The following is a 21,796-nucleotide window of genomic DNA, read 5'->3' as shown; positions in this document are numbered from 1 at the left end:
ACAAGAGGCCAGGCAGGGTGGCTCAGGCCCATAATCCCAGCACTTTGGGAGGCCACGGCGGGCAGATCACTTGAGTCCAGGAGTTCGAGACCAGCCTGGGCAATACAACAAAACCCCGTCTCTACAAAAAAATACAAAAGATTAACAGAGTGTGGTGGTGCATGGTTACAGTCCCAGCTACTCAGGAGGCTGAGGTGGGAGGATCACCTAAGCCCAGGAGGTCAAGGCTGTGGTGAGCCAAGATGGTGCCACTGCATTCATTCCAGCCTGGGTGACAGGATGAGACCCTGTCTCAAAAAAAAAAAAAAAACAGGAGACAGCTCCTACATGTTAGTACAGCAGCAACTACAGGGTATCCATCTGTATGGAGAGGCTTGGGGGCTTATCTTGAAGCCAATACACAAGAGATCAATAAGCTGTAAGGATTTCTAAAGATGCTTTTCTTTCCACTTCACATACAATACAGAAAACCATCAGGAAGAATATTATTATTTAGTTAAGGTTACTGTGGAAGAGGGTGCTGATAGATTAAGGGAGAGGTGGCTTTCCTCAAAGCTTCTCCTAAGCATAGCTGTTGCTAGGCAAAATTTAGCTAAAAATGACATTCCTAAACTGGTAAGTAATCCTAGCACTTTGGGAGGCCAAGGTGGGAGGACTGCTTGAGCCCAGGAGTTCAAGACCAACAACCTACGCAAAATCCTGTCTCTACAAAAAAATTAAAAACTCAGCCAGGCATGGCCAGGCATGGTGGCTCATGCCTGTAATCCCAGCACTTTGCTAGGCTGAGGCAGGCAGATCACTTGAGGCCAGGAGTTTGAGACCAGCCAGGCCAAGATGGCAAAACCCCATCTCTACAAAAAATACAAAAATTAGCTGGGCGTGGTGGCAAATGCCTGTAATCCCAGCTACTCAGGAGGCTGAGGCATGAGAATCGCTTGAACCAGGGAGACAGAGGTTGCAGTGAGCCGAGATTGTGCCACAGCCTGGGTGACAGAACGAGATTCCATCTCCAAAAAAAAAAAAAAAAAAACTTAGCCAGGCATGGTAGTACACACTTGTAGTCCCAGCTACTCAGGAGGATGAGGTGGGAGGATCGCTTAAGCCCAGGAGGTCGAGGCTGCAAGGGAGCTGTGATCACATTACCGTACTCCACCCTGGGTGACAGAGTGAAGTTATGTGTCCAAAAAAAAAAATTACACTCCTAAAATATATAGAGAGTTAAATGTGTTGTAAGCAACTTTCTTCAAGTAATGAAATAATTATGTTTCTATGAGATGGCAGAAAGAGTGGGACAAAATAATCACTCCCTATTTATTCTATAGACCCAAACATAGATGTTTTCCAACACACGGGCGTTTTAAGCAGCCTAATTAACATGGTGCTATACTCCCCCAAACCACGTATTAGAAGATATGGAAAACAAAATCTATTCGCTCATGTATTCTTCCAAACACTTAGCAAGCTCCCACAGACTGCTAGGTGTTATTCTAGACGTGGAGGAAAGGGAGCCAATAAGGAATTTGCTTGAGGAATCTGGTTTAGGTGACCTGTGTACTAGAACTCAGAAGAAAGCCAGAATAATTCTGTTCTCCGAGGAAGGCTTCAGAGAGGGAGGTGTGACCTGGGCTTGGCAGGACGGCAGAAGACCTGGGTTTAAATTCTAGTTCTCCTACCCGCTATGAGGTCGTAAGAAAACCACTTAAACCTACTGACGTTCACTGGAAAACAGCAAAACCCAGCCCGGGCTAGGCTGCATGGAGATTATCAGGAATGTGTGTGAAAGTCCTCTATAAACTCTGAGGAGCTGCTCAATGGAAGAGAAAGGCGTTCCTGGCACGGAACACCACACAAGCAAAATCGCCAAGGGGTGAAGTGCAGAAGGCAAAAAAGAAGGCAGGGGACCAGTCATCCTGAATGGACATGAGCTGCTCCAGGGGAAGCAGCAGGAAATAAGGCCTGGAAAGTGGATTAGCTCCAGAATCCGAGGGAATCTTAAATAGCAGGCTTAACAATCTGAGGTGCACCCCACAGGTAACAGCTAAGCTGAAAGCGGCAATCATGAACACATTTTACAAAAAGACTTCAGAAAAAAAGCATGCAGAAAAAATAAAGAGGGAAACACAGAAGACACGAGACGGAGCGGTTGGGGAGCCGCTAACTGTCCAGGTACCCCTCTCCCAGAAGTACCTAACCTAGGGGGTAGGTACCAGGAGAGGCAAGGGCAGATGAGAGGTGTTATGGCCTGAGATACTCTGAGGAATGTTTCCTAGGTGGAAAAAAACAGTCTGGCCACACCAGGAGGAATCACATTTCAAATACAGGTAAATTACAGAGGATCAGAAACTGCTATCATTCTAGCAAAATTGAATAAACCCAAGTTCAACAGCCCTGGGTGCCATCTACAGAGCCCATCCTTAGGATATGAGGTGAAGTCCTACTGAAATGACTGTGTTCAGCAAAGGCTCAAACCAAGGTCACTGGGTACACCTTAACATATTCTTACCCATGTGACAGTTGCCTCTCACAGGTCACTCACCTTCAGTAATTTGCTTCAGTGATACCTGATTCAGGCCATTTTTTCCACTCTCACAAGCCAGCAGCCCTCAGCACAGAAATGCACATGGGGAATCTTGACCCTAGTCCATTTAAGGAGACCAGTTGCACAAACAGCCCACAGACTGTCATTGCGACCTGGCTCTGACACCTGGCCTGAGTGCTCGCCTTAGGACATATGGACCCACCCTTGGCAGAGAGCAAATGGTGGCCAGTTGATTGCCTGGAAATTTGGACTATGAGTTGACTCAAAAACACAACAAAACTCCAAAATAGAAAGCAAATACCTGGGGCTAAGAAGTACCTGGAGACAAAATCCATCCTTTTCACAGCAGTCTATACATATAGCTCTAAATCAAGGGAAGGGAAGATAAAGAAATTAAATGTTTAAGTTCATACTCTCTGCCAGGCACTGTACAAGTCGGTTTACATATTAAATGTCTCACTTACCCCTTAAAATAACTTGGTGGCAGAGGGGAGGAATTTTATTATCCCTGTTTTATTAAGAGAATAGGTTACAGACCAGGAAAGTTACAAGACACGAAGTCATTCGGCTAGTAAGAAGCAGAGGCACAACTCAGCCTGGAGACTCCAGAGCAGAGGCTGGTAGTCCTCCACCATCTGCCTCCATGGCACCGGAGATTTCATTAAACAGGTACCTACCGGACAAGAAACCCCCAACTACTACCACATTCACCTTTGCATCTGTGGCATCTGGAGAAGTGCCTGATGGTAAGCAATTCTTCATTAGTGTTTCTTAAAACAATGAAACTCCTGAACCACCAGTGGCAGAGAAATAAATCAAGCCACTTCTCTTCTCAAAGGAGATGAAGAGTCAGCTGGCTCCAGAGAAGATCCAAACCAAAGTACCAGAAACCATTAACACACAGCTCCACTTAGCCATCAGCAATCCCCAACAGAATCGGAAAAATAAAACAAGACCCCACCAGCGTCTGCTCTTATTACAGAAATGAATGTGAGTGGTCAGACAGCATTGTGCAGGGGCACATCTGGCTTGAACATTCAGTGTTACTGCAGGAGGTAAGGGGAATCTCATCCCCAGGGAACTCTTGAGTAACATCTCTCTCATCCAAATCGCTTGATGACTCACCATGTCAATCCCTAAACTGATGGAACAGATCTGAGTTTTAATACATGATAACTATGGAACCTCAAAGAGTGAAGAGAGAATAGATTATTCAATAAATGCTGATGGATTTTTTGGTTAACTATGCAGAAAATAGTTTCTCTAATGCTCAACGCAAAAATAAATGTCAGGCCATTTAAAGGTTAAAAAAAATGAGTACTACATGATGATTTATATCAGGGGTCAGCAAAATTTTTTGTTAAGGAACAGTCTGTGGTCATAGTGTCTTTCCTGCAACAACTCAAGTCAGCTGTTGTAGTGCAAAGGCAGCTATAGACAGTAGGTAAACAAATGAACATGGTTATGTTCTAATAAAACTTTACGGCAGGGCGCGGTGGCTCACGCCTGTAATCCCAGCACTTTGGGAAGCTGAGGCAGGCGGACCACCTGAGGTCAGGAGTTAGAGACCAGCCTGACCAACATGGTGAAACCCCATCTCTACTAAAAATACAAAATTAAACGGGCATGGTGGCGCATGCCTGCCAGCTACTCAGGAGGCTGAGGCAGGAGAATCTCTTGAATCCGGAAGGCAGAGGTTGCAGTGAGCCGAGATTACGCCATTGCACTCCAGCCTGGGCAACAAGAGCGAAATTCCGTCTCAAAAAAATAAAAATAAAAAACCTTTACTAACAAAGACTGAAATTTCAATTTCACTAATTTTCACATGGCACAGAATATAATTCGTTTTATTTTATCAGCCACTTAAAAAAGTAAAAAATCACTTTTTTTTTTCCTTTTCTGAGACGGAGTCTCGCTTTGTTGCCCAGGCTGGAGTGCAGTGGCACGATCTTGGCTCACTGCAAGCTCCGCCTCCCGGGTTCATGCTATTCTCCTGCGTCAGCCTCCCGAGTAGCTGGGACTACAGGTGCCTGCCACCACACCTGGCTAATTTTTTTGTATTTTTAGTAGAGACGGGGTTTCACGGTGTTAGCCAGGATGGTCTCGATCTCCTGACCTCATGGATCCACCCACCTCGGCCTCCCAAAGTGCTGGGATGACAGGAGTGAGTCAGCGCGCCCAGCCAAAAATCACTTTTAAGACTAATGGTGGGCAGGGCGCAGTGGCTCATGCCTGTAATCCCAGCACTTTATGAGGCCGAGGCGGGCAGATCACCTGAGTTCAGGAGTTTAAGACCAGCCTGACCAACACCCCATCTCTACTAAAAATCCAAAAAAAAAATTAGCCAGGCATGGTGGCGGGTGCCTGTAATCCCAGCTTCTCAGGAGGCTGAGGCATGAGAATCCCTTGAACCCGAGAGGTGGACAATGCAGTGAGCCCAGGTCGCGTCACTGCACTCCAGCCTGGGCAACGGAGCAAGAATCGGTCTCAAAACAAAACAAAAAAAAAAAGTTTTAATAAAATGAAACAAAACAATAAAAAAAGCATTCTTAACCCGTGGGCTATACAAAAACAGGCAACTGGATAGATATACCCTTTTGGCCTTAGTCTGCCAATTTCTGATTTTGATGAACAGTATATAAAATCTTGTGGTTGGGAAGGATTTCTAAACCCCAAACCAAAAGCAGAATCCATAAAGGAAAAGCATAATAGCATTTTTTTTTCTATGTCAAGAAGACATAACAAATATTAAAATATAAATAACAAACTGGGGAAAGGATTTGAACATACATGAAAATAGGTTGCTTGCTTTAACATATTAAGAGTTTTGAAAAATCAGTATTTAAAAGGCAGATTCCAGTACAAAAATGAATTATGTAAATACAGCTAGTAAACAATAATCATTCATCAATAGTAAACAAAATGAAAATGAAAACAAGATATCGTTTCTCCCACCAAAGTGACAAAGATTAAAAAGATTACCTCTGATTGCAAAGCCACATTGTTCTACTACAACACGCTAAAAAAATATTCAGGACACCACCACCAAAATAAAATGGCTTTTTCAAAGCTCCATTCAGTGCCAAAAGAGCAAGGAAGGACTTTGCAAACAAGAGAGAATGTAGGCTGGATGACAATACTATGGTTAGGGGACTCTCTGACGGGATGAATCGTCTTGGCTAAAAAGAAAATGTTGATAACAGAACTGGCATCCCCTCCTTCAATTTTCAGCCATGGCTAAGTGTCATCAATGTCTAAGTCGGGGACAAAGATTCAGAACACATTACCGCAGCCATTTGTTTCCAATGACCCAAGTGCTTTTCCTCTGTCAGTGGTAACTAATGACAGATGGTAATGTTTATACCTAGTGAATTGCATCTACTGTGAAATTCAAGCCCCAGGAAAGCAGACAGTCCTCAATATCACCCAAGGTAGCAGAAGACACAAGTGGCAGTCAGACAAATGCTGTGCGGATGGTAGGTGTAAGGAATTTTAAATTCTATGCATGATGGCGCTACCACACCAAGGGAGGAGCCCACATAGAGAAGGCAAAAAACTCATTCTTGGATTTTGGTGCAAAGAAAACAGCTTCCAGAAGTGCAAATAGAAGGCTTAAAGATCCCCTTCCAGCTGCCATCAGCAAACCCACATTAAAAATGTTGAGGACTCTAGAATGATTTCCTTAGGCTATGCCAAGCAGGAATTACAACTTTCTTTCTCTCTTTTTTAACCATAGTAAAATACACATAAAATAAAACTTACCGTCTTAACGATTTTTAAGTATACAGTTCACTAGTGTTAAGTACATTCACAGTGTTGAAGGAAACCATCTCCAAAACTCTGTTCATGCCCTTTTTAACCAAAGGACTTTTGGCTGTGATTGGGTATGCCCTCTCACCCCAATTCTGCCTGCTTATATATATACATGTACATGTTTAAACAGAAAAATGCAGATGTGTATGCAAGGCTACAAAAACATGCACCCCAGTAGTGGCACCAGAACAAAGCTCACTGTTTAGAACAGCAGGTGCCTCCTCCAGAAGGTAGAAGCAGCAGGTTGGTCCCCACAGTTGCAGACTGGAATCTGAGTGCACTCTAGTCTAACAGCAGTCAGCCCCATCCTAGGCCAAGGTCCTCGCCCTTGCACACACATCCTGAGAGGAGCACCTGTCAAAAGCATTGGCAGGGTACAGTGACAGCCTGCCGTTGCTCCTCACCAGCTGAGATTCCCCGCGTCCCCTCAGAGCTCCCATTACCTCACGTGTAAAACAGGGATAAAGCGCCTGTCTCATACAGTATGAATGAGAGAAAACTAGTGGAGCACTCAGCCAAGCGCACCCTGCATGGAGTAGCTTCTCCAACGCCAGCTCCCTTCCCTCACCTGCCCTCACCCTTCAGCAATGAACGTAAGTCTCTTGTTTGTTTTTTGAGACAGTCTCACTGTGTCACCCAGGCTAGAGTGCAGTAATCTTGGTTCATTGCAACCTCTGCCTCCCAGGTTCAAGCAATTCTCCTGCCTCAGCCTCTTAAGTAGCTGGGACTACAGGCACCTCCCACCATGCCTAGCTAAGTTTTGCATTTTTAGTAGAGATGCGTTTCACCATGTTGGTCAGGCTGGTCTCAAACTCCTGACCTCAAGTGATCTGCCCACCTTGGCCTCCCAAAGTGCTGGGATTACAGGCATGCGCCACCACGCCTGGCCAACATAACCCTCTTCTATGTGTTCACTTGAGCAACAGACTGGGAAGGAAAAAAAGAGAATATGAAACAGAAGGAGAAATGAATGGTGGAGAGTGAAGAGAATCCACAAAAAGCTCCCCACAGTGAAGCTAATGAGGCTCACTCTTCTATTCCCCTCACACAGCCTCCTAAGGTGACACCTAAACATCCCGCCTGTACCTCGCACGCAGGACCAGCTAGAGCCCTCACAGGCAAGGCCACGGATGCAGAGAATCTAAAGGGAGAACACACCTTTGCCACCTCCTATCACACGTGCCAGTGGCACCCAATTCCCTGCCAATCCTCAGACCATCAGCAATTCCCCCAAGTGCCACAAGCACCTTGTATGGGATGTCTTACTCACCTAGCTAATGCCCGTTTGTGCTTCAAGACTCGGCTCCAAAGATACCCACTCTAAGATGTGTTCTTTCTCAACCAACCTCCCCACTCACCAGCACTTGCCCAGTCTGGGCTGTGCGAATCCCCCCGCCCCAGTGCTCTCATCATGCCCCTGTACCTAGCCCTTTCATAACACTTATGATCTGCGCTGTCATTGCCTGTTCATCCACCTGCCTCTGGCCCTGAACCATAAGGTGTGAGAAAGCATGGACCTGGTATCTGTTATTCTATCTCCAGCATGGTATCTGTGGCAGCTGGTATTTTTTAAAGGATGGTCATAACTATATCTCTGGTCTTACATGCTTATCTCTCATGTGACCTGGCCACTTCCCCATCAAGAGATGGTGTCTATCAACCCACTCTGTTGAATCTGGGCAGACCCTCTGACTACTTTGACCAAAAGAATATTGCCAGGCCGGGCGCAGTGGCTCATGCCTGTAATCCCAGCACTTTGGGAGGCCAAGGCGGGCGGATCACCTAAGGTCAGGTGTTCGAGACCAGCCTGGTCAACATGGCGAAATCCCCTCTCTACTAAAAACACAAAAATTTGCTGGGTATGGGGGCAGGTGCCTGTAATCCCAGCTACTCGAGAGGCTGAGGCAGAAGAATCACTTGAACCCGGGAGGCGGAGGTTTCAGTGAGCCGGGATCGTACCACTGCACTCCAGCCTGGGCAACAGAGCAAGACTCCATCTCAAAAAAAAAATAAAGGAATATGGCCAAACTGATCCTGTGCCAATTCCAGGCGCAGCCCTTATATGGCCCAGCAATTTCCACTTCCTGACTCTTAGAATGCTCATTCTTGGGACATGCCCTCCAGGTACTCATCCACAATGCTTTGAGTAGCCCAAGTCACATGGTGATGTCACACATAGGCTCTGCAGTCAACTGTGGCCACAAGTGAATCACCTTAGGCAACCAGTCCAATGAGCCTCCAGTTGACTGCAGTCCCAGCCAACTTCTGACTCCAAATGCACGAGACACCTAGAGCAAAAAACACATACTTGAGGGTAGTCAACCCACAGAACCCTAAAAGATCACAGTACATTTGTGTTTTAACCTACTTAGTTTTGAGGTGGTTAAGCAACAGTACACAACCAAAACAAGGTCTGTCTAGCAAATGAGGGGTGAAAAATAAAAGAACAATTAAATTGGCTGTGATACAATGTATGGCACACGGCAACCACTCAAGTTAAAAGCTGTTGCTGTTAATACTATTAAGATTACATGGAAGCCAAGTGTGGTAGCTCACACCTGTAATCCCAAAGTTTTGGGAGGTTGAGGTGGGAGGATCACTTGAAGCTAGGAGTATTAAGACCAGTCTGGGCAACATAGTGAGTTCCACCTCCACATACAAAAAAATTAAAACTAGCTGGGTGTGGTGGTATGCACCTGTAGTCCCAGCCATTCAGGAAACTAAGGTGGGAGGACTGCTTGATCCTAGGAGTTTGAGGCTGCAGTGAGCCATGATCGCACCAATGCACTCCAGCCTGAACAACAGAGCAAGACTCTGTCTCTAAATAAATACATATATTTAAAAACATTACATGGAAGACGAACTAGGAAATTGGTTAAAGAGGGTGTTACACAATCCTGCCAGTGAAAAGTAATGAGATACACTGAGTCCACAATGGTGATGGGCTGAGCTCAATGATTGATTCCTGTGTCACTCCAAATTCCAAAGGAATGACAAAAGGAATATAAAAATAAGAATAAACCCATTAAAAAGCCAGAAAACAGGGATGGATGCCATCAATCAATCAAGAAATTTTGAGGAATTTCTGGAAGAGATACAGGAAACAGGATCAAATTTACAGAAAAATCAGATTTAGTCAGAGTTGAGGAACCAAAATCTATACAGGTCAGTGGGAAATGCTAAATCTGGGAAGACATGGGATTTGCTACGTAGGGTCTGGAAAAATACCCAAAATCGGAAACCACAGTGACTGAGAACAGAAGCAGGCATTGGGAAGGCAGGGGGCGGTGAGCAAAGGACTGTGGAGTGACGAGTTGCTAATGCAACTGGAAGAAGGAAAAGAGGAAGGGTATTTTGGGAAGAGCACGAAATTCTCTACCTGCAGGGTAAACTCTCCCCCACTTCCTCAGTTCAGAAGGGTCAATCCAGCCTGCTGTCCTGTTATCAGCCACACATCTTGAAAGGAGGCCTGCCTAGGAGCAGTTCCAAAGACCTATACTTTATCCTCTCCCGTCTCAGACTTACCCCACCCCTATCAACTCACCACAGCCAGGGCAAAGGCTGACTGCAGAGTCTCTGTGCACCGCCTATACACACATGTACATGTTTACACACACAAACATAGACATGAATGTGTGGCTACACAAATATGCACCCCAGTGATAGCAGAAGAGCAAGTCTCAGTGCTAGGCAGGAGGAACAGCATGCACATTTCCAAGAAGGTAGAAGCAGAAGATCCACATATCTGCAGACTGGAAACCCAGCATGCTCAAGTCTAAAGGGGATCAGCTCTTGTCCTAGGCCAAGATCATCACCCAGATATCACACACAGAGGAGGTCCAAAAACATGGGAACGCTAAACAAACATAAGTGGGTTTAACTTTAAATTAAATAGAAAAGTGGAAACACCAGGATGGAATGAAATGAAAAATAAATGCATCATATAGAACATCAAACCAAGGAATTCTCTCAAGAGACACAGTGAAAATAAAATGCAATAAAATGAGACAAGAAAAGGTAAAGTTAAAAAAGGAGAGACTAAAACTCAGATATCCATAAGTGCTTTCGCCAGAAAATGAGAATCAAGAACAAAGAAGGATGCAGATGAAGCAGTAAAACTAAAAGGGCCCACTGGATTTCAAGTGGGGATTTAAAATAAAATAAAATAAAATACCAGAAGAATGGTGAGATTTCTAAATTTAAGAAGAAGAAAAATCTAAGGATATGTAGAAGACTATGTGAAGAAGAAAAAGAATCACTAGCACAGACTTCTCATCTGAGATAGTAAGTGCTGAACTAGTTGAAACAATGGAATACTATGTAATCATTAAAAAGGAAGGAACAGTGTGGAGGCAACTAGTGGGGAGGAAGTTCTCTATGTGCTAATATTGAACAATCACCAAGAACTAACCTTATGTGTAAAGCATGGTACAAAAAAGTAAGGTATGCTACCATCTTTAAAAAAAAAAAAAAAAGACTACACACAGGCATTTTTATATTTATGCATAGCATATATTTATAAAGTTTCCCCAGAAATTGGTAACACTAGTTGCCTCTGAGGAGGGAAACCTGCTGACGGGGGAAGGGGATGCTGGGCCCTGGGCAAAATGGAGCTTTTTCACCAGATAAGTTTTTGTAACTTTTGAATTTTGTGTGAAGAGAATGCATTGCCTACACACACACAAATTTAAAATAAAAAAGACAAGCCACAGAATGGGAGAACATACAATATCCAGAATATATAAAGAACTCTTAATAAGAATATATAAAGAAAACTTAGGCCTGGTGCAGTGGCTCACGCCTGTAATCCCAGCACTTTGGGAGGCCAAGGCGGGCCTGAGGTCGGGAGGTCGAGACCAGCCTGACCGACATGGAGAAACCCCGTCTCTACTAAAAATACAAAATTAGCCGGGTGTAGTAGTGTATGCCTGTAATCCCAGCCACTCAGGAGGCTGAGGCAGGGGAATCACTTGAACCTGGGAGGTGGAGGTTATGGTGAGCTGAGATCACGTCATTGCACTCCAGCCCGGGCAACAAGAGTAAAACTCCATCTCAAAAAACGAAAACAAAAATAAAAACAAAGAAAATTTAGGCTGGGCACAGTGGCTCATGCCTGTAATCACAGCACTTTGGGAAGCAGGTATATCATTTGAGGTCAGGAGTTCAAGACCAGCCTGGCCAACATAGTGAAACCCTGTCTCTACTAAAAATACAAAATATAAGCCAGGTGTGGTGGTACACATCTGTAATTCCAGCTACTGGGGAGGCTGAGGCATGAGAATCGCTTGAACCCAGGAGGCAGAGGTTGCAGCGAGTCGAGATCATGCCACTGCACTCCTGTCTGGGCGACAGAGCAAGACACTGTCTCAAAAAATATATATATATATAAAAATAACTCAAACTATATATATAGAACTGAGTAACAAAAACAACCCAAAGGCAAAAGATTTGAACAAAGACTTCACAAAAGAGGATATACAAATAGCCAATTTGCATGTGAAAGAGGCTCAGCATCATTAGTAATCATGTAATCACAAATTACGACCACCATGAGATATCGCTACATACTCACTAGAATGGCTAAAACTAAAAAAGTCGACAATACCAAGTCTTGGCAAGAAAGTGGAGCTACCCAACTCTCATACATTGTAACTTCATTCTTAGGTATTTACTCAAGAGAAACGAAAACACATCAACCAAAGACTTGTACATGAATGATCACGGCAGCTTTATTTGTGTCCTAGGAATTTGTCCATTCTGTCTAAATTACATAATTTATTGGCCCAGGTTCACAGTCCTTCCTGCAATCCTTCTTCCATTCTGTAAGGTCATTAGTAACATGACCTTATAGACCCACTCTTTCATTTCTCATCTTAGTAATTTGAACCTTCTTTTTTTCTTAGTCAATCTAGCTAAAAGGTCTGTCATTGTTCTTGATTTCTTTTTCAAAGAGCCAAATTTTGGTTTCCGGTTTTTCTCTATTGTTTTAGACTGCTATCTTTTAAATCTTGGAGTAGAAGAAGAGAAACAGAAACCTGAAAAGCCCTGAAATGCAACAGACTCTCCAGTGGGGATCTGGCTGGCAGCACCTAGCACAGTGCCCGACACTTGATAAATATTTGATGAATAAATGAATGGAATATGAACTTCCTAAGTCCAGTTTCTCTCATCCATTTCCTCCAGGAGAGAATTCTGTTTTTTGGCCAGTTGAAATAAACCTTTCTTCTGAAGATGTACAGGTCACATAGAAAGATTCCTCTTTTCTTTTCAGCATCATCATTTTGAATGAGTCAAGAGTAATTTACTCTTATGGAAACAAAATGAAAATCAAATTAAGGGGAAGACATGAACATTTCTACTATAATCAGATCCATAGTAATATAAATATAACATAATTGTGAGTATTTATTGTGAGCTGCTTATTTGTTAAGGCTATCTATAATTTGGCCTTGAAGTCATAATTTATAGTAAACGAATCCTAGCTCACTCAGGATTTTCTTCTCCACAATTTATGTACTCTTTCTACAGAACTGGTTGTTTCCCCTTCCCCATATGCCTTGAGTTTTATCGCAGTCTTACTATATAATGTTACTATTCTAGAAAGCATTTTTCCTTTTCTTTCATCTTTTACTTTCTGAATATTTAAGGTACACCACACACCTCAAGATGCACCTATCCCTACTATCAGTATCTATCAAAATATATTTAGTCCTTGCTACTCGGGAAGATTGCTTGAGCCCAGGAGTTCAAAGCTGCAGTGAGCCACAATCACGCCACTGCACTCCAGCTTGAATGACAGAGCGAGATCCTATCTCTTAAAAAAAAAAAAAAAGCAAAGAATCTTCTTTGTAGTCATATAAAGTATGTTGCTCATATGAGTTATGACTATCAGTTATGGGAAGAGCTTTTGGACCCTATTGTACACAACCTCATTAAGTTATCAATCACGCCACTGCACTCCAGCTTGAATGACAGAGCGAGATCTAAAAAAAAAAAAAAAAAAAAAAAGCAAAGAATCTTCTTTGTAGTCATATAAAGTATGTTGCTCATATGAGTTATGACTATCAGTTATGGGAAGAGCTTTTGGACCCTATTGTACACAACCTCATTAAGTTATCAAAACAGCTTTATGAGACAGGTACTATTATTATCCCCATTTTATGGATGGGACAACAGGGTTCAGAGGAGGTAAGTGACTTGCCAGCCAGTAAGTGATTATATTAGAACTCCCTTGGCCAACTCCTTTAAAGGCTCTATTCTCTCTAGGCAGCTGCAACGGCCTCACACTTACACTGCTCTAACCAACCTCTCTAACAATTCTAAACTTCTTTACACAGTGTGCTTCCTTGCTTTGGAACAAGAGGTGGTAAGTATACTTTATTCATGTAGCTTCTGGCAACACTGTTTCTCACAATTAACAGATTAACAGATTCTCTTGACCCATTTACTGGAACACTACAAATCTACAGATAGTTGAGAAGTTCCTTGATTCATGAATAAATCAATAGCAAGACTTTTCAAGTAGCCTTTTCATAATTTAAACACAAGGAAAATTTAAAACGGAAAATGCTGTGTTTTTGTTTTAAATCAAGGAGCAAACATGCCAGTATCAACACTTGAAGACATATTTGTTTATGTAATAACAAAACTGGTTTATGTGAAATGCAAACCAAACATTGCTTTCATAACTTACAATCTTGGAATACTGCAATGTGTCTTTAATAAACATTACCCTTTCTACTCACACTCAGTACTGGATACAGAAAAATCTAAGAGAATCAGAATGATTTGAGAAAAGCAAAATACAGTGGCTACCTTGTTCTTCAGAGTCAGACTGGAAGTGAAGATGTGAGCATTTTGCTCAAACCATGGCAGGGGAGACATGCCTGGATATCTCCACATGCACACATGAGCACCACAGCCCCACACCTGTCAATCCACACATCTAAACAATGTCTAGCCATCATACTGTATGAGACACTTTCTAGGTTACTCAAAAAGCTTCAAGAATACCTAAAATAATGTGCCAGGTCTCCCAGCACACCTGGAGGGGAGGATCTGGTTACAGCGGAAGAGTGAAGGGAACTCAACTGCATCCTCTTACAAAGAAGTGTCAGTCTAATCCCCAACAGAACCACCTCCCAGAAACACTTCTTCCATTTCCACTTGTTGACAATTTGGTTGTCCCTCTCTCTGGGGAGAAACTGAAATGAAGCTAAAGTAACCCTTCACTAGAATATGGATTGTTCTGAAGGAAACCAGAACAGAGCCAAATGTCACTGGGCTGAAAACACCTCTTCCTCTTTCAGGGAAACTAGCAATGTCCAAGACCAGGAATGTCCTCTGCCAGGAAGGATGGGGGCAAGGGCATGAAATGGGGTCCAATAAAGTCTGGACAACTGTGAAACAACCGAAGGTTTGCCCCTGCTCCATGACTTGAACCAGGAAGGAAAAGAATGTCTCAAGTCAGAACAAAAAGTTCACAAAATTGACCACAGAGAGAAAGGGTAAAACTCACCACAAGCCAACATGCACCCATATTTGACCTGAACAGATTTGAAAAACCACCAGAAAAGTACTGTCTCTTTTTTCCCTTTGTCACAGCTTAGCCTTATCTCTTTGGGGTTTTGAGCAGTTATGACAATGTGGCTGTTGTTATCCCTTCTCAAAAACAGTCATAACTGCTCGACAGGACTATGAGTGACAGCCCTCACCGGCCCCTTTTTTTGAAGCATGATCAGAGTTATTTGGTATCAACCATTATTAACCAAATTAGAAAGAGAGAGGGAAGATTCTTTCTCCCTAATTTGGTCAAATAGCCAACTGGGGAGACTACACTCTTGAAGGCTGGGAGAATGACCCGTCTGACACAGCAATGCTGCATCCTTCCAAGGCTGGCAGACACATTGACATATAAATTCTTTCACACTCACACAAGACAGACTATACATGATTTATATATTTTTTCAACTTAATGTTTTTTTCCATTGTTGCATATAAGTATATACAAGGCTACCTTATTCTTTTTAATACTGCATTTCAAAACTTACCATACTTTACTAAACCAGCACCCTACTAATACCCATATAAGCTTTTATCTTTTGCTATTAAAAATAATACTGCAATAGGTATTCTTATAAACACGGCATTTAGCACGGGTCCATTTATTGAGTCACCAAATGTCTGTATACTCAACCCATACCAGGTTTTGTTCATGCATGGAAATTTAGCAATAAGCAAACCAGATCAGGCCCCTTGCCTTCAAGAAGTTTACAGCACAGTACCGGAGAAAGTAAACCAAGTATGTCTGGTAGTTTAAGTTCTGTGAAGCAAGATTAAAGCCAGGTAAAGGGGGAGAAAAACTGGGCAGGGAGGGGGCTGCTACTAGTTTGTTTTTTGTTTGTTTGTTTGTTTTTGACACGGAGTCTCACTCTGTCACCAGACCGGAGTACAGTGGCCCGATCTCGGCTCACTGCAACTTCTGCCTCCAGGGTTCAAGAAGATTCTCCCGCCTCAGTCTCCCGAGTAGCTGGGACTACAGGCACGCACCACCACGCCCAGCTAATTTTTGTATTTTTAGTAGAGACGGGGTTTCACCATGTTGGCCAGGATGGTCTTGATCTCTTGACCCCATGATCCACCCGCCTCGGCCTCCCAGAGTGCTGGGATTACAGGCGTGAGCTACCACACCCGGCCAGGGGCTGCTACTAGTTTATACAGGGAGGTTGGGGGAGGCCTGAATGAAATAGATGAACAAGCCTGCAGGCTGTCTGGGCCAAAAGGCCTGAGGCAAGGGAGTGGGCAGGGGGAGAGAAGTGGACAGAGAGGCCAGAGAAGCAGCAGAGTAGGATTACATGGGCACTTGGAGCCCATGGAGGATATGAGGGGAATGTGTGAGAACTGAGAAGTCTCTGGATAGTTTCAAGCAAAAGCCAAAAAGAGGCCAGGTGCGGTGGCTCACACCTGTAATCCCAGCACTTTGGGAGGCCGAGGTGGGAAGATCACAAGGTCGGGAGTTTGAGACCAGCCTGGCCAACATGGTGAAACCCCATCTCTACTAAAAATACAAAAAATTAGCCGGGCGTGGTGGCAGGTGCCTGTAATCCCAGCTACTCGGGAGGCTGAAGCAGGAGAATGGCATGAACCCTGGAGATGGAGGTTGCAGTGAGTCGAAACGGTGCCACAGCACTTCAGCCTGGCCAATAGAGTAAGACTCTGTCTCAAAAATTAATTAATTAATTAAATTTTAAAAGCAAAAAAACATGATGCGACTGATGTTTCTTATGTTTTAAATAATCCCTCCGTTTTCTGCCTGGATAAGTGACTAAAGGTGGGAAGGTGGAAGCACGAAGACTAGTCAGGCGGCTGGTACAGTAATACAGGCAAGAGGGGAGGATGGCAGTTAGGGTAGCAGCAGTGGAGAGAGTGAGAAGTAATGAGATTCTGGATATGGTATTTCAGAAGGACTTGCTCATGGCTTGAGTCTGGGATGAAAAAGATGGAAGAGCCGAGGCTAATTCCAAGGCTTACTCTTGGAATCAAGAGTGGACTAGATAACTAGCTTGACATGCCTGTTGGAGATGCAGGGCTAAACATCAAGAAGGAAGTGGGAGACAGGAATTTGGAATTCAGGAGAGGGGTTTCTGGCCTGGAGTTATCAGTGTGTAGATGTGTGAGGCTGGATGAGATTGCTTAGGGACACCATGCAGATAAAGAGAGGCCATGACAGAATGGAGTACTAGAGCATTCCAACATTCCTACTAGAGGTAGGGAGATGAGAAGGAACCAGCCAAGGAGACAGAGAAGGAACAGCCAGCCAGTAAGGTACAAAAGGAATGAACAGTGAGTGGAATCCCAGAAGCCAAGTGAAGATTCAGCTCTTCCTGTCTGTGCCAGGGTAGTGCCTGGTCCATGCCAAACAACTGAGATGCCTTAGTTATTCCCTCAGGATGACCGCATGGACACGGCTGCACCCACAGTAATGGAGACTCCTGGCATCAAGCTCTTCGAGAAGTGGACATTTTCCTGCAGGATGGCATCGCAGTGATGGAGAAGTATGCCAAGTCCCAGCCCCACACCCCAGGGTGCTATGGGGCCAAGCACTTCTGCAAGTGAAGGGTGGATCAAAAGACAGAAACGACCTTAATGTAGACGTCTTTAATGACGTTAACTAGAGGTGGAGAGGAAAGAAAGCCTTCTCCCTTCATAAGCTAGTTTATCCACAGGACAGACACAAACAGAAAAGAACTTGTTGAATCAAAACAAACATACGTATTTGTAATTTTGATAGATGTTGCCAAATTGCCTCCACAGGTGTTTGTACCATCAGTAATATATGAAACTACACCTGCTGGGCAAGGCTGAATGAGAAAAGCTGAAGGCATGCTTGTCTGATAGTGAACTTCCTCTGAGTGAATTAGAGAATTATCCTAAATCAACTGATCTCAATCTTGGCTGCCCATTAGAATTATCACGGTGGCTCACACCTGTAATTCCAGCACTTTAGGAGTCCGAGGCAGCAGGATCACCCGAGGTCAGGAGTTCGAGACCAGCCTGGCCAATATGGTGAAGCCCGTCTCTACTAAAAATACAAAAAAATTAGCCAGCATGGTGGCGGGTGCCCGTAATCCCAGCTATGTGGGAGGCTGAGGCAGGAGAATCACTTGAACCTGGGAGACGGAGGCTGCAGCGAGCCAAGATAGCACCATTGCACTCTAGCCTGGGTGACCACAGGGAGGCCGTCTCAAAAAAAAGAAGCAGCAAGAATTATCTAGAGAAACTTCACAAAAAAAAAAAAAAAAAAAAAATACTGCTCCCTGGGCCATCCTATTAGATCTAAATTTCTTGAGGTGGGGACTAGGCATCAGTATTGTCTAAGAGATCTTTGGAGGATCTGAATGCTTAGCCAAGACTGATAACCTTGTTCTAAGACAGTGTTTCTCAATGTTTAATGCACATACCAATCACTTAGGGATCATGTCAAAATGCAGATTCTGAATTGGTGTGTCTGGAATTAGGTCTGATAGTCTGCATTTTCTATGAGCTCTCAGGTGATGTCAATGCCACTCATCTATGGGCCACACATTAAGTAGCGAGGTTCTAAAGCAATAGATGTCAACTGGAAACATATGGAGAGGAGGATAAGCTAAGCAGGGGTGGGCAAGCAAGAATTCGCATGACATTCCAGGCAGCTCATGAGGAAAATCACTTGCCAGAGACGTAACCTCCCAGGGAGGTAAACAGGTACCTGATCACAGAAGGTCAGGCTAAGGACTTGGACCATTACTGTGTAAGCAATGGGGAGTCACTGCAGATCTCCAAAGATGGGAATGACGCGTGCAAGGAAGCACTTTACGAAGGTGGATTCTGGCTACAGTACTCAGAACAGACTGGATGGGAGAGGAGGGCCTGACTGAATGAAAGCCAGGAAAACCATTTAGATAATCATACATCCAATTAGGATATCAGCAACGGAAATGAAGAGCAACATTAAAGAACAGTGGCTGGCCAGACAAAATGGCTCACATCTGTAATCTCGATACTTTGGGAGGCCAAGGTGGGAGGATTGCTTAAGTTCGGGAGTTTGAGACCAGCATGGACAACATAGGGAAACACTGTCTCTACAAAAAAATAAATAAATAAATAAAATTAGCTGGATACGGTGGTATGCGCCTGTGGTTGCAGCTACTCAGGAGGCTGAGATGGGAGGATCACTTGAGCCTGGGAGGTTGAGGCTGCAGTGAGCCGAGAGCGCATCACTGCACTCCAGCCTGGGTGACAGAGTGAGACTCTGTCTGAAATAAATGAATAAATAAATAAATAAATAAAAAGTAACTCAAAATAAAGACCTAAACATCAGACCCAAACCCATAAAACTCCTAGGAAAAAAATCATACGGGAAAAGCTTCAAGACATTGAAGTTGGCAACAGATATGATGAGAAAATCACAGAAATCAAAAGCAACAGGCAAACCTAAAAACGTATATTTTGTCCAAAGGACACAACCAACAGAGTAAAAAGGCACTTACAGAATGGGAGAAAATGTTTGCAAAACATGTATCTGATAAAGGGCTAATACTGAGAATATATAAACAACTTCAATAACAGTTTTAAAAGACCCAATTTTAAAACACGCAAGGGACTTGAACTGACACTTCTCTAAAGGCGATATATAAATGGCCAATAAGCATATGAAAATATAGTGAACATCAGAAAACTGCAAACCAAAACTGCAATGAGATATAACCCCACACTTTCTAGAATAACTACTATCAAAAAAAAAAAAACAGAAAATAATTAGTGTTGGCAAAGACATAGAGAAAAAAGAACCCTTGTATACACTGTCGGTAGGATTGTAAAATGGTGCAACTGCTTTGGAAAACAGCATGATGAGTCCTCAAAAAATTAAAAACAGGTTATCACATGATCTGCCAATCCCCTTCTAGGTATATATCCATATCCAAAAGAAGGTCTCAAAGAGATATTTGCATAACCATGTTCATTGCAGCATTGTTCACAATAGCCAAGAGGCAAAAGCAACCTAATGTCCATCAGAAAAATGGGTTAAGAAAATGTGATACACATACACAATGAAATACTACTTAGCCTTTAAAAAGATGGAAATCCTCTCACATACTACAGTATGGATGAGCCTTAAGGATGTTATGCTAAGTGAAATAAGCCAGTCACAAAAAGACAAATATTGACAATTCCATTTACAGGAGGAATTTAAAGTATTCAAATTAATAAAAACAAAGTGGAAAGGTAGTGACCTGAGGCTGGGGAAGACAGAGATGGGCAGCAGCCATTTAATGGGTATAGAATTTCAGTTTTGCAAGATGAAAAAGTTCTGGAGATCTGTTGCACAACAATGTGAATATACTTAACACTATTCAACTGTATACTTAAAAACGGTTAAGATGATTAAAAACAGCCGGGGTACTTAACGCCATCTTATTGTATATTCATATCTAAAATTACCATTAACCTCAAATGTCAAAATTATTGTAGAAAAGTCATAAATTGTATTTAATGTTTTTTCTTTGGGGAAAAAAAAGTACATGTGCTTAGGAAACAAACCCAATGTCCATCAACAGATGAATAAACAAAATGTGGTATATCCATAAAATGAAGTATTATTCACCCATAAAAAGGAATGAAGTAATGCTGGAGGGATGGAGAAAAAGGAGAGATATTGGTCAATAAGTGTGAACTTTCCATGACAGGATAAATAAGTTCTGGAGACCTAATATACAGCATGGTGACTATAATATATTTTATACTTAAAATTTGCTAAGAAAATAGATCTAGGCTGGGCGTGGTGGCTCACACCTGTAATCCCAGCACTTTGGGAGGCCAAGGCAGGTAGATCACAAGGTCAGGAGATCGAGACCATCCTAGCTAACATGGTGAAACCCCATCTCTACTGAAAATGCAAAAATTAGCTGGATATGGTGGCATGTGCCTGTGTTCCCAGCTATTCAGGAGGCTGAGGCAGGAGAATCGCTTGAACCCAGGAAACGGAGGTTGCAGTGAGCTGAGGTCGCACCACTGCGCTCCAGCCTGGGCAACAGAGTGACACTTTGTCTCAAAAAAAAAAAAAGGAAAGAAAATAGACCTAAAGTGTTCTCACCACAAAATGGCAATTATGTGAGGTGATGGTATGTTTAGTTAGCTTAACTGTGGTAATCATTCCACAATATTTAAGTGTATCAAAACATGTTGTACATCTTAAGTCTACACAATTTTTAATTGTCAATCATACTTCAATAAAGCTGGAGAGGGAAAGGAATGAAGTCCCGATACATACAACATGGAGGAGGCTTTAAGACATTAGACTAACTGAAAGAAGCCAGGCATGAAAGGCCACACATACTGGTATGATTCCATTTATATGAAATGTCCAGAATAGGAACACTCCAGAGACATATGGCAGATTAGCAGTTGCCAGGGGCTGGGAATAGGGAAAACAGAGAGTGTTTGCTCATTGGTATGGGGTGTGTTTTTGAGATGATGAAAATGTTATGGAATTAGATAGCAGTGACCGTTGCATTATCTTGGGAATATATTCAAAACCGCTAAAGTGTATGCTTTAAAAGGGTGAATTTTATGGTATGCGAAGTATATCACAATTTTTTTAAAGCATATATGCCTTAGAAAATCTATAATTTTTGACCTACTTTTCCTCAAATTCCTGTTCTATTCTTGCCAACATCATTCAGCCAGTTCCCAAAGCCAGTGACCCTAGAGTCTCTTCCGCAATGATCTTTCACTGTTTGTCCTGCACATCTCACAGCTGCTTCTGAACCCGGTAGCTGGAATTGGGATTATCTTACTGTTTCAGTCTCCTCCCCCAGCCACTGTTGATTGGCCCAGGTTGAGCTCAGTTAATTAGCCTAAAGGCAGGCATGTGACCCAAGCCAGGTCTCCCTGACCTTCCCCCCC

The 21,796-nt window shown here is 43.1% G+C and overlaps 1 protein-coding gene across 1 annotated transcript in view; it reads right to left on the bottom strand.

Moving 5' to 3' along the window:
• The window catches only part of SNX30 (sorting nexin family member 30), a 140,915-nt gene that overhangs the window by 105,273 nt on the left and 13,846 nt on the right, over positions 1 to 21,796 (bottom strand). The gene's annotated exons all lie outside the window — the stretch shown is intronic.

The sequence above is a fragment of the Colobus angolensis genome, unplaced genomic scaffold (assembly GCF_000951035.1).
Source record: "Colobus angolensis palliatus isolate OR3802 unplaced genomic scaffold, Cang.pa_1.0 Scaffold103, whole genome shotgun sequence".
NCBI classification, from domain to species: domain Eukaryota; kingdom Metazoa; phylum Chordata; class Mammalia; order Primates; family Cercopithecidae; genus Colobus; species Colobus angolensis.
The sequence above is the reverse complement of the archived record's forward strand: the minus strand, read 5'-3'. Positions and strand labels throughout refer to the sequence as shown.